The sequence below is a fragment of the Balaenoptera physalus genome (genome assembly GCF_965194825.1).
Source record: "Balaenoptera physalus genome assembly, chromosome: 18".
Lineage (NCBI taxonomy): Eukaryota > Metazoa > Chordata > Mammalia > Artiodactyla > Balaenopteridae > Balaenoptera > Balaenoptera physalus.
This window is the reverse complement of record NC_138899.1, coordinates 71,530,554-71,547,982: the sequence shown is the minus strand read 5'-3', so window position 1 is coordinate 71,547,982 and position 17,429 is coordinate 71,530,554. Positions and strand designations below refer to the sequence as shown.

General features: G+C 39.2%; 1 protein-coding gene across 5 annotated transcripts in view; it reads left to right on the top strand.

Moving 5' to 3' along the window:
- The window catches only part of RFC3 (replication factor C subunit 3), a 161,694-nt gene that overhangs the window by 20,259 nt on the left and 124,006 nt on the right, over nt 1-17,429 (top strand). The window contains exons 10-12 of one of the 5 annotated variants that reach the window (XR_014256324.1): nt 1,365-2,112; nt 11,561-11,737; nt 13,636-13,718. The exons of 1 other annotated variant lie outside the window; for it this stretch is intronic. The gene's annotated coding sequence lies outside the window, so the exon portion shown is untranslated. The remainder of the gene's footprint in view (nt 1-1,364; nt 2,113-11,560; nt 11,738-13,635; nt 13,719-17,429) is intronic. 3 more of the 5 variants (XR_014256320.1, XR_014256322.1, XR_014256323.1) reach the window with 3 other exon arrangements.

Sequence of the window (17,429 nt, the reverse complement as noted above, 5' to 3'; positions counted from 1 at the left end):
CTTTGTTTTCACAGGCAGTTATTTGATTAGCAGCTTGATCCTTTTCATGCTTGTTTTTAACCTTTTTTAGGGTGTGCCTAGAGTAGTCTTTATCCCTAGTTGAGCTTTACAACTGTGGTTTGATCTTTCTAGTGTTGATCTAATGCCCCAGAGATCATTGAGGAGCTACATCCTGGGTCACCAGAACTCACTGTCTTCCAGCCCTGTGTGACCTCTGGTAATTATTCAGCTTAGTTTCTAGCAGGTCTTTCCCCAGTAGTTTTTTGTTGTTGTTTGTTTGTTTGTTTTCTCTCTGCCTGGCTTTGTGGAGTCATACTCAATGTATATGCAGCTTAGTAATCAGCCAAGGATGCAAGGCAACCCTTATACAGATTTCTGTTGCACTTTTTCTGTATAATTCTCTTTCCAGATCTCTGCATGCATGTTCAGCCACCGCAGTCTCTGAATTTTGCTCTTTTCTCCTCAACTCATTGTTGTCACAGTTGTCTGCCTGGGTTTGCCCTTCCTACCCTGTAGGCTGGAAAGTGCCTCTAGGCAGAAATCAGGGGTGATTTTAGAGTTTACTTCCTTGGTTTCTTTTCTTTAACGTATCACAGCGTTGCACTGCCTGCTCCAGCGTCTGGTGTAGCATTCCTTTTATGTTTTGTCTAGTTTTCTAGTTGTTTACAATGGAGGGCAAGTCCAGTATCAGTTACTCTTTTTTAACTGGTAGTAAAAGTCTTGATGTCAGGATTTTAACTGAAGGCCCTGATTCCTGGGTGTGAATCATTATCTTACATAGTTCTTTAAAAATGTATGATTTACATTTTTCCCCCCAGCTTTATTGAGATATAATTGATACATAACATTGTGTAAGTTTAAGGTGTACAATGTGTTGATAGATACACTTACATATTGCAAAATGATTACCACCATAGCATTAGCAATACCTCCCATCACATCACATCATTACAATTTTATTTTTGTGGTGAGAGCACTTAAGATCTACTCTTGTAACTACTTTCTGGTATGTAATACAGTATTATTAATTATAATCACCATGCTGTACATTAGCTCCCCAGAACTTATTCATCCTAAAATTGGTAGCTTGTACTCTTTGACCAGTGTATCCCCATTTCCCCATTGACCAGCACCTGTTAACCACCATTATCTGTTTCTATGAGTTCAGCTTTTTTAGATTCCACATATAGGTGATATCATGCAGTATGTTTCTTTCTCTGTGTTAATTTTTCACTTAGCATAATGCCCTCAAGGTCCATCCATGTTGTCACAGATGGCACTGTTTTCATCTTTTTCATGGCTGAATAATAATTATGTGTGTGTGTTTGTGTATGTATGTATATCACATCTTTATTTGTCCATAGATGAACACTTAGGTTGTTTCCATATCTTGACTGTTGTGAATAATGCTGCAATGAACATGAAAGTACAGATACAGCCTTCATATCTTGTTTTCATTTACTTTGGATAAATACCCAGAAGTGGTGTTACTGGATCATATGGTAATTCTATTTTTAATTATTTGAAGAATCTCCATTTACATTTAGAGTAATTATTGACAGGTAAGAACTTATTAATGATATCTTATTAATGGTTTTTTGGCTGTTTTGTAAGTCCCTTGATTTTTTCTTCTGCTGCTGCTGCTTTGTGAATTGATGGTTTTCTGTAGGGGTATGTTTTGATTCCCTTTTCTTTATCTTTTGTGAATCTACTATAGATTTTTGCTTTGTGATTACCATGAGGCTTACATAAAACATTTTATAGATGTAACAGTCTATTTTATTAACAACTTAATTTCAGTTGCACACAGTAACTCTATCCTTTTACTCCCCCTTCCTCTTATGTTTTTGATGTCACAATTTACCTCTTTTTATACTGTTTATTCATTAACAAATCATTGTAGCTATAGTAATTCTTATACTCTTGTCCTTTAACCTTTGTACAAAAGTTAAGTGGTTAACACTAAACTGTATTACAGTATTAGGGTATTCTGAATTTGACTGTGTACTTACTTTTACCAGTGTTTAGTACATTTTCATATATTTTCATTTTACTACTTAGTGTCTCTTCATTTCAACTTGAAGAACTCCTTTCAGCATTTCTTATAATCAGGTTAGTGGTGATGAATTCCCTCAGCTTTGTCTGGAATAGTCTATCTCACCTTCATTTCTGAAAGACAGCTTTGCTGCATAAAATATTTTTGGTTGGCAGTTTTTTTCCTTCAGTGTTTTGAATATATTATCCCACTCTGTCTTGACCTCTAAGGTTTCTTCTTAGAAAATTGATGATAGCATTATGGGGGTTGCCTTGTAAATACAAGCTTTTTTCTGTTAATGCTTTTAAGATTCTTTCTTTGTCTTTGATATTTGACAGTTTTATTATAATGTGCCTTGGAGAGAATCTCTTATTTTGGTGACGTCACTATGAGCTTCATGAACTTGGATTTCCAAATGTCTCCATGGACTTGGGAAGTTCTTAGTAATTATTTCTTTAAATAAGCTATCTGCCCCCTTCTCCCTCTTTTCTAAATCTGGAACTTCAGTAATTTACAAACTGGTCCTTTAGATGATATGTCATAGATTATGTAACTTTCTTTACTCTTTTACATCTTTTTTCTTCGTTCTTCTCTGATTGCATAATTTCTGAGTTCTTTCTTCAGTCTCACAGGTTTTTTTCTTCTGCTTGATTCATTCTGCCATTGATGTTCTCTATTTCATTTTTCATTTCATTCATTGTATCCTTCAGCCCCAGAATTTCCATTTGGTTCCTTTTTATGACTTCTGTCTCTCTGCTAAACTTTTCTTCTTCTTCTTTTTTTTTTTTTTTTTAATTGAAGCATAGTTGATTTACAGTATTCTGTTAGTTTTAAGTGTACAGCAAAGTGATTCAGTTACATATGTATTTTTTTAGATTATTTTCCATTATAGGTTATTACAAGTTATTGAATATAGTTCCCTGTGTTATACAGTAAATCCTTGTTCCTTATCTATTTTATGTGTAGTAGTTTATATTTGTTAATCCCAAACTCCTGATTTATCCCTCTCCCCTCCCTTTCCCCTTTGGTAACCATAAGTTTGTTTTCTGTGTCTGTGAGTCTGTTTTGTATATAGATTTGTCTGTATTATTTTTTAGATTCCACATACAAGTGACATCATATATTTGTCTTTGTCTGACTTACTTCACTTAGTATGATATTCTCTAGGTCTATCCATGTTGCTGCAAATGGCAATATTTCATTCTTTTTTATGGCTGAATAATATTCCATCATATATATATGATATATATATATATTATGTGTATGTATATATATATCTCATATATATATATATATATATATATATATATATATACATATATATGCCACATCTTCTTAAGCCAGTCATCTGTTGATGGGTATTTGGGTTGTTTCTGTGTCTTGGCTATTGTAAATAGTGCTATGAGCATTTGCTAAACTTCTTATTTTGTTCATTTATTGTTTTCCTGATTTGGTTCAGTTGTCTTTCTGTGTTTTCTTGTACCTCATCAAGCTTCCTTAAAACTTGAATTCTTTATTGGGTAAATCACAGATCTCCATGTCTTTGGGTTTGGTTACCAGAAGATTACTGTGATCCTTTGGTGGTTACATGTTATCTTGATTTTTCAGGTTCTTTGAACTTTTGCATTATTTCTTTACTTCTGAAGTAGCAGTCACCCCCTCCAAGCTTCACTAACTGCTTCTGGGAGAGAGATACCTCCCATCAGCCTTATTAGAGATTCTGAGGCTATCTTAGACCCTTTTTGGAGTATACCTCCTCCAGGCTTCTTGCTCCCTCTTGTGGCAGAATTCTTAGGCTTTATGCCTTCTCTGGATCCTTCAGTGCACCAGGCTGAGTGAGTGCTGACAGCCTCTCTTTTGTTTCCCACAGGTGGTGCTTAGGGTCAAGTTTGTGATCTCTCCCTGGCCTGCAGATTTGGCCAGCTTATGTGCATGCTCACTAACTATCTTCCAAAGCTTATTCTTGCTGCCACCATTGGGAGCACATGCAGGGAGCTGACCACAAGATGGGGAGTTTGTAGGTGAGGCACACAGAGTGCTTGAGGTTCCCGTGAGCCAGTTGTGATCCACTGGTAATGCATTCCCAGCAGCTGTTGGTCAGGTTCTTGGTGGAATTCACGACACAGTTAAGATCTGTGCCCCTTACTGTCCTTCAATAGTTGTATGTGCCACTCTCCCCACTTCTTCCTGCCCCCAGTCATGTAGCTCATGATTCTATACTGTGGATGGAGCAAGAGAGAAAGGAGCCCCTTTGGCAGTGTCGTGTACAGCTGGGGCAGCTGGGTGTTCACTCACATGCTCTCCCTTTCTTTTGTGGGATAAATCACTGCGAGGAAGATCTCTCTTGGCCCTAAGCTGTGCCATCCCTGGGTGGAGGGGTGATGTGGGTAAAGTCAAACTGTCCCTCTTACCTCCTCCAATACATCCAAACTTTTTTTTTTCCTCCAGCAGAATTCTGGGACTTCTCTGGAAACCTGAACTTTTGCAAAGTCTCTCTTGTCCTTGAGTGAATGTCTAAGTCGGTGTTCTCAGGGGCTCCTAGATGGTGGTTGAGAGAGGCTGGGGCCAGTTTATAGGCCACGACAGGGTCCACATCTGGGACTGAGGTCTGTCTCCCTATTACCTGATGGATGGCTGGACGAGACTCCTCCCGGGTCCCTTGGCTTATGGTGCTGGATTCCACAGCTTCCTGAAAGGGATTACTGTCCATGGATGGATGCCAAATTTTATTGTTGGTGGGGAGATAAAGATGAGGTACATCTTAAGCTGCCATGATACTGACGTCACTGCCCTTTGATTTTATGTTTTTATAATATAAATTAAGTTTTGTTCCTAAGATTTGAAGTTGTGTAATATGCGTCACACACACACACAAAAAACCTCTTGCTGTGGTTTTTCCTTAAGTACTGTGTTATACTTTGAGTTATAGAACTGAGTAATAGGAATTTAAATGTTATTTCCAAATTATAGCCCTCCAAATCATGAAACACATTTCTTAAAAATTACAAAATCAACCCTTAGCAGCCATTTTCTTTCTACCTAGTTCTCAAGAAAGACATAATCATTTCATATTTTTCAAATTGATGAACTAAATTGTATTAGCTATTTGCCCCTTGGTTTCTTTCCTGTTCACAATTCCTGTGGAAATTTGGAATGTTATCATGAGATGCTCTTTATCAGTTTGATTGTGGTATGCAAGACTTATAATAAATTACTTTCCTCTCAGTAAAGGAAAGTGGTCCCTACAAACCTTAACTCTCATTTAAATTACAACCTAATGCTGGTTGCAAACACTGCATGGTACCTCTGTGGCTTGGTACTTTCTGTGCCTGTTTCAGCTCTTTTGATGGGCTGATTGCCTACTGAAATTACCTTCTCTGTAGATAGCAGCATGAGAAACTTTAGCAACTTCCTGAAGTGTGGCTGTACAAAATAATCACTAGCAGTAGGCATGGAAAAAACTTCTTGGTCTTTATGTGGGACACCGTGTTAGATTCTTTACAGGTATTCTCTCACGTAATTCTCTTAATGATCTTGAAGTTGGCCATTATTATCCTGTTTCGCAGGTGAGAAACTGGATCCAGGCAGTTGAGCACAGACTGCCCTCAACTACATTCATAGCCACCAACCAAGAAATAGGCCCTCAGTACTACCCAGCAAACTCACATTTCTCAGATCAAGCCTCCACAATACCTTTTCCAGAACTTCATTTAGAGCAGATAACCTTATCTCCTTACCAGCCAGCTACCAAAACCAAATATGTATGCATCCTATATTACTATATGTTCATTTGTATGTATCCGATTTACTCTGTGTGCATTCATATTTTCTCTTGATGAGACAGAGAAGCTGCTCATCTGTTTTTTTGTTTTTTTTTTTTTTAATTTATTTATTTATTTATGGCTGTGTTGGGTCTTCGTTTCTGTGTGAGGGCTTTCTCTAGTTGCGGCAAGCGGGGGCCACTCATCGCTGTGCACGGGCCTCTCACTATCGCGGCCTCTCTTGTTGCGGAGCACAGGCTCCAGACGCGCAGGCTCAGTAATCGTGGCTCACGGGCCCAGTTGCTCCGTGGCATGTGGGATCTTCCCAGACCAGGGCTCGAACCCGTGTCCCCTGCATTGGCAGGCAGATTCTCAACCACTGCACCACCAGGGAAGCCCTGCTCATCTGTTTTTAATCCTGTGCCTTGGATTTCACCAATATTAGCCTGTCTCTCAAAACCTATGATGTCCATTGTCCTTGTCTCTTTCATCCTCAGTCCCTCTCTCAAAATTGGATTGTTGCTTTGGTTTTTATTGTCCTAATGTCATCTTATTAAAGTTTCCAACATACAGAAAACTGAAAAAAAAGTGACAATGAACATTCATACTGGTATTTTACAGTGAACATTTAACCGTATTTGCTTTATCACATATCTATCCATCACTCCATTCTTTAGTCATCTTATGTTTTTGCTGCATTTCAAAGTACGTTTTCTCCCAGCCTGTTAACATGTATATCATTAACTAGCCAGTTTAATAAGGCAAGAAAAATGCATAACAGGCATAAGGAAACAAAAGGATGGAGGAAAATTGTTTTTTTAGCAGGTGAAATTATTGTTTACCTAAAAAATCCTAAACAATTCTTTTAACAAATTAGTGAATTTAGCAGGCTCACAAGCTATAAAGTTAATATACACAAATTAATTGTATTTTTTTTTAAATTAATTTATTTATATTTATTTTTGGCTGTGTTGGGTCTTCGTTTCTGTGCAAGGGCTTTCTCCAGTTGCGGCGAGCGGGGGCCACTCTTCATCGCAGTGCGCGGGCCTCTCACCATCGCGGCCTCTCCCGTTGCGGAGCACAGGCTCCAGACGCGCAGGCTCAGTAGTTGTGGCTCACGGGCTTAGTCGCTCCGTGGCATGTGGGATCTTCCCAGACCAGGGCTCGAACCCGTGTCCCCTGCATTGGCAGGCAGATTCTTAACCACTGCGCCACCAGGGAAGCCCCCTTGTATTTTTATATAAACAAGTAAATTATTGGAAAATAAAGTTTAAGTAATTTACAAATACATCAAAAATGCTAAAATAATTAGTAATAAGTTTAAAAAACAATGCTTAAGACCTGTACATTGAAAATAAATCATTGTTAAAAGAAGGTAAAGAACGTGTATAAATGTAATGATATATCTTGGATAAGTTGAGTGCATAAAATAATACAGGTGTAGGCTGTCTTTACGCAAAGGTTAGATGAAAATGATTTTTGAATTGTTGAAAGAAGTCAACTTTGCTCATGTCATCTAAGGGAAAATCTATTCTTAATTTTTCCCCACCCTCTATCTCCTGTTTTGCAAAGATTGGATTCTTTAGTTGATAATACAGTGCATCTAAACGGTGAATATTTTTGTGTAAGGTCATTCTTAAGCCATTACACATATGCTCCTACTGAAGTCTTTGGGAAATTAGTTGTCAGTGAATCATCTGGCCTATAATCTTATGGGACATCAATTTCCAGACATTAAATAACAGACATAACTATGAATACATTCCCCAAATTGTGAAGTTGAAGACTAAATTCTAAAATTGACTTTCTGATACCAAATTTTATGAAAATAATATCAATATTGTGAAACATTGATACTCCACGAATGGGATTTATTAAATTGCAGCGCATTGTGGTACTGAAAACTAAATATGAGAATGTTATCCTATCAGAATTGCACAAATATATTGAGAAAAGTTGTTCTCAGTATAAAAACCAGTAAGCAAAGAATTTAACCTTGTTTGCAAGCATTGTTAGCTGGGAATAATTCCCATTTCTGATGTTTCCTTCCTGTAAAGTGAGATCTCTTAATGTCATTGTAGGTCTCTCTCCATCCTTTATTCATCCAGCTCCTAGAGAGATCGAGTCTTTTTTGATTGTCAGCTTTGGGAAGAATAAATGAACCTGCTTGACTTAGCTCCAACTTTCTTCCTGTTTGGAATGAGCCTGTGTGTTCTAAGTTATAAATCTTAACTAGTCAGACTTCCTACCTACAGGGAGGCCTATCCACCTCTAGCACTGCACCCCCGCCCCTGCCCCCCAACAAACCATATCCTGCAGCCTGCCCTCTATCAGTAACAGGCATTATTTTGACCTCCTACTTTTCTGTTTTGTTGTACTTCTCAACTTGTTTATAAGCCGAGTGTGTATTAAAGGTGCTATTTATTGGGGAGGGGCTCTCAGAGATTCCCAAGTTTTGTTTATTCACCAGCAACATTGAGGAAGAAAAATAAACGGAAAATTCGAGGGGGACAATTTGGGCAGGAGCTTTTTGTGCATCCGGGGCCCACATCGTGGGTCTTGGACTTTAGTTTGGGGGAGAAACCTTGCTGGTTTATAGAGGCTTATTTTAGGCCAAATGTGTTTTTACACTTTTGTACTTGACTTTGAACTTCCGTCGCCTGAGAAAGAAATTTAAGCTGTCATGAGGTATTTTGAGCTTAGCAGTTGACTGTAACTTATGACTTACGCAATTTTTGTGAGAAAATAAGACACAACCCTCTGGCTGTGTTGGGGGCTTCAGGTAGATTGCTTTAGTTTACTGCACAGGCCTTGCTTTTCATTGTTGAGACAAAGATTCCATTGCAGAGAAGAGTTTTACTCTTCTCTGCAATGTGTAACTGTTTTACACATTGGTTGTCAGAAGAATATTTGCCACTTTTCAACTGCAAGGCAGCTGAATTCTGCATGTGAACAGAGCACTAGAGATGCTCTATCTTTATATGGTTAGTACCAAGCATAGTTAATCTAGGTCATCTAGATTGGAAATACTAGGTTCTATTCCTCTTTCAGGATGAAGGAGGGCACTCTGGAGGGACTGACTAACCTTGATTTCATGTGGCATTTCCTCTGACTTTCAAGACTCACTGTCCTATCATAGAATCTCAGATCGGCTCTATGTTAATATCATAAGTTATAACTCTGGCTTGGTATCTGACACCCAAATTGTGGCTTCACCCTTGTTCTTATGTTAGACTTAATGAACAAGTAAGAGATGTGAGCCCTTATTAAATAATGCCATCCCCTTAAGATAGAAATTCAACTAAATGACATTATTACAAACCCAAAGGTAGAAGGAAACAAAAATGCTCAGTGCCTGGAACTGTTTGCCTCTAGTAATAAATTCATTTTCTTAGGAAAACAAGAAGAAACTGTAGTGGTTTGAAAGGTGTACTTCAGTTTTACTGTCAAACTCAGAAGCAGTGAAAGATTAAAAAAATAAAGGAACACAGGCCAATTAAGCTGGAGGAAGAGATTTTAAAAATTTATTCATTTATGTTAAGGAAGAGTAAAGAAGAAAAGGGCATCTTAAAGATGACGTTTGACCAATGTAAAAGGGGGAAAAAGCAGTACCCAGATTCCAACTGCTCTAAAAGAAGGAAAGACATTTTTGTTATTAGATCAGAAATGATGACTGGGATCCAAACAAATCTAGCAGATAGCAGATCTGATTCCTTCAAGAAAGGCCAAGTCACCGAGGGATGATGACTTCTGAAAGCCATAGGTCCCCACTCAGAGCAGTTGGAGAACCACTCCTTAAAGAGTGGGACAGCTGTACCAAGTGGTTATAAAAAATTGGAGCAGAATTGAGGAAGGAAATCCATGTGAAATATTCAAAGCATTTTTCAGCTGAGTTTCCATGTGACACATCATTGCAGTTGGAACAGGCATTACCTTTGCCCTGAGGGAACTTACTGACCTTTGTCAATACATTTATGAAATGAGGATCCTGAAAGAAAGTTGAGAGAAGATGTGATGAAATGTAGATGTGAGAATCAGAGAACAAGTCCAGGCTTTGATTAAATGTCTGATGGAAGAATATCTCTAGGCGGGGATTATTCATCTCATCAGGAGTAAGGTAGACAAAATTTGAACAATGAATCCAGAACTTCTTGATTTCTTCTCTATGATGATGATGATGATGAAGAATCCAGAGAAGTTATAAAAACTGAACCAGAAAGCAAAGATGAAATAAATGGAAGGGAGGCGCTAAGTTTCAACAAGTAGCATTAGCTCCCACACAGATTAGAGAAGGAAAGTGGCCACTTTAAGAAGTAGATTAAATTGTTAAGCTCAAATAGCCTTCCTGAAAGGAGTGGGGAAATAACAGAGGGAAATTCAGTACCAGTGGTATGTTTCAGTACTTCAGAAAAAAGATGTAGTTGAACAAAAAAGCTACTCAGACGCTGGGACATTTAAAACTGTTTTCCCCAGGAACACAAGCTGCAGAAGCATCAAAATCACTTAGTGCAGGAATCTGTTCAGGGTGGATCTTCAGCCAAAACAAATTGGGAATGAAGGGGAACTCTTCTCTAGGGGGTGAGTTGCACTGCCCAAGCAATCCCGGATCCAGAGGCAGTGAGGCAGCCACTGTGGCACAGGACCGAAAAAGCCTCTTTCTGAGAGGTGGTGCACTTATGTCACTACACAGCATTAGGGGCCCAAGGTTTAATAGGAAAATGGAATTAAGAGGTCCTGGATGTGCTGGATGGGGAAGAAAGGTACTTGAGTTCCTGTGATTGGAGCTGACCCCATTACAGTTACCTAAATGTGCAAGGAGGCAGAAATGCCTCAAATGACACTGAGGATGCAGGAAGCATAGATAGATTTTTTTTTTCTCACAAAAATGTAAATGTAAAGAAATGTAAATGAAAGTGCTAAATGCAAGTGTAGTCTCAAAATAACTTCTCGTTTGGAGAATTTTCCTCGTTTGGCTTAAGTAAGCAATCCAGACAATTGGTCTTGAATGACAGACTTCCTACTAGGTTGAATCCAAGAATATTTTCCTTTTTTCCCAGACATCATCAGATTTCTCTTAGGGTCTTGGTAGCCCTGGTTCTGGGAATGTAATTTTGTAATTTACCTAAGGGCAGGAGAATGGCTTTCTAAACTAGATGGATCTGGAAAAACCCTGTGATAATTCTCTGTGTCCTGTTAACTCTTAGGGTTCTTTAGAAGTGAGGCTCCTGAGGGACTAAGTATTGAATTACTATGACTTCTGGGGCTTCGGAAACTCCAAATCCATTCCAGAGAGGAACTGTTGTAGTTGCTGAAGAGACCCCACTCTACCGAGGCAGAAAAATCCCTTTTGCTGAGCCTCGGTGGAATAACAAATCAGTGAATGGTTTTTGTTTTGTAATTGAACTTTGCGCTTTGAACTTTAACACATAAGAATTTGATTTCAGACTTTAGTTCCCTTGGATTTCAATGTTTTTGAATTTCAACTTGTAAAAGAATTTAGTCTTTGGACTTTAATTTCTTTCTTGGAATTTAATAATAGAAAGGAAATCGTGTTCAAAGTTGAAGCATCTCTTTATAGGTGTTTTATTATCGAAATATCTTCAAGATAGCGTTTAATCTCTGCAGAACCTTTGTCATGCTGTATTGGATAGCATATGTGGACATAGTTCGGGGCAGAAAATAAAATAGGGGATACATTTTCAGCTTTTGGTATGGAGTGGATCCAAAATTGATATATTGAATGTATTCGTCTGACGCATTGCAGATTCTTGTGGGGACGACTTTTAAGCTGCCTGCCACTAGACCCAGGAGGAAACTCAAAAGAGCAGAGACGTGTAGCTTGTGATCTTATGAAGGTGGCCTCGTGAAAGGTCTCCCAAGGCAGACAGCTACAACTCTTGCTGACCATAGGCTTTGATGGAAGAAATTTTCACATACTGAGGTATGGGGAAGTCATTCTGGGCTTATAACGTGATTTGGCTTGAATTTTATGCTAAGACAGGCTGTCTTACGGCCTGTCAAACATACATTGTACATCAGCTTTAACCATTAAAGAAAAGAGTGTCACTCATCATCCAGTTATACAAAGAGTTAAATCACAACCCACTGCAGTTGCCCCACTGACAGTGTGCCCTAAGGGGAATTCAGGATGCAAAAAAACAAAACAGGATGAAGCATTCTGTCCTTCAGATATATCGGGGGTCCTAGATAGTTAAGGTGCATATCTAAGGAAGAATTTCAGTGATCCCAGATTCTTGCATCTTCCTATACATAGAAAAACACTAAAATCACTAACTTGAGATATCTGTTTTTTGTGATTAGCAGTAATTTTTTACCAAGATATATGCTAGACTACATGTATTTCCCAGCCAAAAAATTCATATATATACTGGCTCTTCCCCTACCTCTTCAGAGCAGTCCCTTGAGAGGTTGTTTCCTGGGCTATAGTCCTCATTTTGGCTTGAATAAAGCTCTCTTCTATTCTTATTATAGATTTTTTAATTGATTATTTGCATCCACAGCTTCATGCTTAAGCCCAATGAGTTAAGAGAATCAAAATCTGGGGAATGGTCCTCTTTCCCACTTCTGATGCTTTGGTCATGTGAAAGGAGCTCAATTAGTAGTAGGTCTGGGCTTCCCTCTGCCCCATCAATCACCCTGCCTCTGAGGAGATTCTTAGCCTATGAGTCGATTTTGGAGGAATAACAGGGCATGCTCAGCTCAGCTCAGCTCCCGTCTTTCTCCTCTTGGAAGTGACCATGAATTCTCCTCCATTATTCCACATGGGGAGTCCTGCCCTGGTCCAGTGCTTCTGTGCCTAGTTGGGTAAGTCTGCCCAATTCTGGACTTCATTATTAGTGAGTCCCAAGATATCAATATAAGCCAGGTCTTCCAACTTGACCTCTATCAGATATAAAAATGATATTTTGGCTTCATCTTTTCTCTTTTGACTCCTGATGTAAACTTTGGTGCTCTGTTAATACCTCGGTTGATTACTTTTTCAGAGTCCTTAATTTCCTAATCTGAAATGCAAGTCAATTCAACAAATATTCAGCACCTACTATATATTACTGTGCTGGGCACTAGGAATACAGAAATAAACAATATCACATTAGATGGTGACTACTTATTTACACGCCTAAGTATAATATTAGAAAAAATATGTATATTGTAAAGATCACACAAAGGAAGAAGCAATCAGTCTGTCTGGTGGTTTGGAGGTAGGCATCTTTCATGGAGAAGTACATTTTTGAGCAAAATGGCCAAGCAGGGGAAGTATATTTTTAACAGCAAGAACAGGACATAATAAACACATGGGCTTATGAAGTACATGTTGTATCAAGATACTAAAAATAGTTGATAATTCCTGAACATAATTTCTTTGATAGGAAATCAGGATGGAGAGGTAGAAAGGACTGGATCATGACCATTCAAGAAGCTTAAACTTTGACATTATCTTGTCAATGAGGAGGAGCGTTTGAACAGCCGCACCCCAGAGAGTGATATGGTCAAGTTTACAAAACAGACCAAATGACTTCTAGATTTCTTTTTAGCTTTACAGTTATCTGATTTGTGTCTTGGGCCTTGCTGTAGATTTAGAACATTTACTTCTCAGCTATCCTAAATCAACTCCTTACAACATTGTATTAGGATTAGGTTTGGCTGCATATAACAGAAAAGAAAATAACAGTGGGTTAAACTTGATAGTTTATTTCTCTCATGTAAAAGCAATTTGGTGGGCTAGTCTTGTGGCTTTACAAAATTATTGGTAATCAAGATATACTTCCCACTCTTCATTCTACAAGCCCTAGAGTATGAACTTTGTCCTTATATTTCAAGATGGCAGCTGGAGATGCAGACATCACGGTCATATTCTAGGATGGCAGCAGGACAAAGGAGACTTTAAAGAAGATTTCCTAGAGGTACCTCCTACACTTTTACTTCTCAATGTCTGGTATTTATTTCTGTTGGTCACCTCTGAAGTTGGAGAAAAGCTAGGCATATGATGGCACGGAGTAAAATCCTTTTTTTTTTTTAAATCAGAGAAAAAGTGGAAAATGAATATTGCGGTAAGCCATTAGCTGTCTCTGTTTCATTCATAGAAAACTGAGGTATCTCTTTACCTATTTAAGTGGAAATAGAAATGGTAAGCTATCAAATATTGAGAAAGTATTGCTCACAGAATTTATTTTTCTGATTCTAGTTCTTAGTCCTACCTTTTTCTTTAAACTATGGCATCATAACCCCCTGAATTTGAAACTCCATTTATAACACACACCATATGTATCCTCAAGTGCTGAATGCATGCTCAGCAATGGGTGACCATGTCATCCTTCTCTATGTGACTCCTGGCACTTTGGGTAGGCTGTTTTCTTTCTCTGGGATACTTTTCCCTTCCTTACGTCTGCTAATTCTGTGGGGGTTCTGTGTCACTGTTGTTTTGCCTAGAAGGGTAGGTTAGGACTCCTCCCTTGTCATAATGGCTATAGTAATTTGTTGTAATAACTTCTTCATTGTCAGTCTTTCTAGTTGGAAGTCAGTGAAGACAGTGAGCAGCTGCATCTGTTTTGTTCTCTGCTCTAGCTGTCTAGTACAATGCCTAGAAAATATAGGTGCTTAATATATTTGTTGAAGGGATAAATGGGCAAAACTTAAGTGACTGAACCCAGTTGAAAGGGTATTAGCATTGAAAGTTATCATTGCTATGAAACTATTTAGTATGGTATTAATTATGCAGTGGTGACAAATTTGGGTGTGCAAAGAAGTAATCATTTTTCTCCAACTCAGACTAACATTGATGTTGAGCTCCTCATTCCCCTTGCAGATTTAATCTCAGCCAATTCATGGTAGACTCAGTCAAATTATGGCTTTCTTAGTCAATTCAGAGGCTTATTTTTCCCCCCAGTCAGTTCAGGATTCCTCCTCTGAGATTGCCTCTCAATTGTGGGGAAGTTCCATTACCTCAAGGCATGGAGAAAAGACTACACTTGGGACGTTCTCTGCCTAGGCTGGCACCTGGCAAATGTATCATTCTACCTGTTTCCTGGGGTCTGTGACTGTGTGCTGTCTGCTGAGGCATTGGGGTTCCCATTGGTCTCCAGTTACTGTGCTCCCTTCAGCCACTGGGATGTGATGAGTGTGCAAGCTCTCTTTTAGTGACCACCCCCCTTTGTCTCTCAGGGAGGCACAGGCAGAATTGTGCTCTGTGGAGCTTTCTCAGGTGCCTTGGTATAGACTCCTCATGCCACCATCTCTACCCACTGTCACCTTGCCACAGTGATACAGGGACCCCTTTAAGGCTTACCTCTTGCATAGTCTCTAGTAGAAGTGGGGCCTTCTCCCCCACTGGTCTCTTCTATGCTCAGATCCCCAAATCTATCTGGGATTCTTTGCCCCTCACCCCCTCCCAAGAGTTTTGGCCCTGATGATGATGGTTAGAGGGCAGACTCTCTTTTCAGAGACCTACACCATCTAACTCTATGGCTTTCTCTCATATCCTACACTTCTCTCTTCCTTATAAATTGTAATCCCTTCTAAACTACTTTGGCTAATTTCACATGCTTTCAAGTTTATTGTTCATGACATAAATGAAATGCCACAAATACATCATGATTTTGATACTCAGAAGTCAGACTTTTGAGACTCAAAAATAAATAAAATAACTTTTTGCATTGTCTTTGCTGCAAGTTTCAAAAGTCTGCTTTAAAACTCAGAAGCTGAGGATGAACTATTTCCATCTGCCCTCTCATCCTTTCCCTGAGACAAAGCCTACACGCCTAAAAGAGAGGGTCATGGAGCAAAATAAGAATTTTGAGGAAAAAAAATAGATGGGTTAATAACAAATTAACCCAATATATAATAAGGACAATTGATAATCACTCTAATGCTGCAAAATAATAGAATAGTAAAATAATGTTATAATGGAAAACTATAAAATCATTGAATATTTAGAAGTATTTTTAATAATACAAAAATCTTCATGTTTTAACGAGTGAAGAGACGGATATATAAAAGTATGTACAAAGATCACAACATTATAAAACTACTCGGAGCGCATAGTCATGAGGAAAAGAAGCATAATTTTAGCATAATTTTGGGTAGTAGGACTATGCATAATTCCTGTTTTTTACATTTTCTAATATTTCCCTCTAAGGAATGTGAATTATGTTTATAATCACATTATATATTATATATATATATGCATATACATGTATGTATTTACAGTTTGACATAAATAATAAAATTTCCTATAGACAGTCCAGGCAAACAGCATCCCTTATATAATGATGGCTAAATAAGACTATATCTATCTTTAGATATATTTTTGTACTCTATCTGTACATATATTTTTTGGATGAGGGAAAAGAGCCAGGGGGGAAAGCTGAAGTAGCCAGGTTCCCCACAAGAAAATCAAGGGAACAACAATGTGGAGGAGGAGGATAGAAGTCCATGACTGCTTGCAGTTGGGGTGGGGGCTGCCATCAGACACTTGCTCAGATGCAGACAGATTTTGCTGTCTGCTACCACACAAACACATTTTAAGATGTATTCTACATTATAGACCTCTAAATATTTGAATTAGCTATTGTATTTCTCCTTAACTGTCCCCCTCTCCAAACTAGACATTTCCAGGTGCTGCAAATTTTCATCCTGTGACTTGGTCTTCAGAGTCCTTGTTCTGCTGGTTGCTTGTCTCTGGATGGGCGTCTCCTTATCCCTCAGCTTCTTAAAGTGACACTTGACTCCATATGTGGTCCAGGCAGCTCTGAGGATAGAGAAACTCCTTGTTCTTTCCCTCTAGGCTAAAGCAAGGAGAGAAGAAAGAAAAATGAGATGTGTTATGTTTCTGTCTCTGGCATGATTCCCAGTCAAGATTTTCCTAAAATCAGGGGGAGGTTACTTCAGCAACAACAATTTTTTAAATTAATTAATTAATTAATTAATTAATTAATTTTCGTCTGGGTTGGATCTTTGTTGCTGCCCGCGGGCTTTCTCTAGTTGTGGCGAGCGGGGGCTACTCTTCGTTGCGGTGCGCGGGCTTCTCATTGCAGTGGCTTCTCTTGTTGCGGAGCACGGGCTCTAGGCTTGCGGGCTTCAGTAGTTGTGGCTTGTGGGCTCAGTAGTTGTGGCTCGCAGGCTCTACAGTGCAGGCTCAGTAGTTGTGGCGCATGGGCTTAGTTGCTCCGCGGCATGTGGGATCTTCCTGGACCAGGGCATGAACCCGTGTCCCCTGCATTGTCAGGCGGATTCTTAACCACTGCGCCACCAGGGAAGCCCTGGCAACAACAATTTAAGGGGCCTTTAAATAACCTCCTCCTGGGAGATCCCTGGTGGTGCAGTGGTTAAGAATCTGCCTGCCAATGCAGGGGACACAGGTTCGAGCCCTGGTCTGGGAAGATCCCATGTGCCGTGGAACAGCTAAGCTTGTATGCCACAACTACTGAGCCTGCACACTATAGCCCACAAGGCACAACTACTGAGCCCATGTGCCTAGAGCCTGTGCTCCGCAAGAAGAGAAGCCACCACAATGAGAAGCGCGTGCACCACAATGAGGAGTAGCCCCCACTCGCCGTAACTAGGGAAAGACTGCGGGCAGCAATGAAGACCCAGTGCAGCCAGAAATAAATAAATTA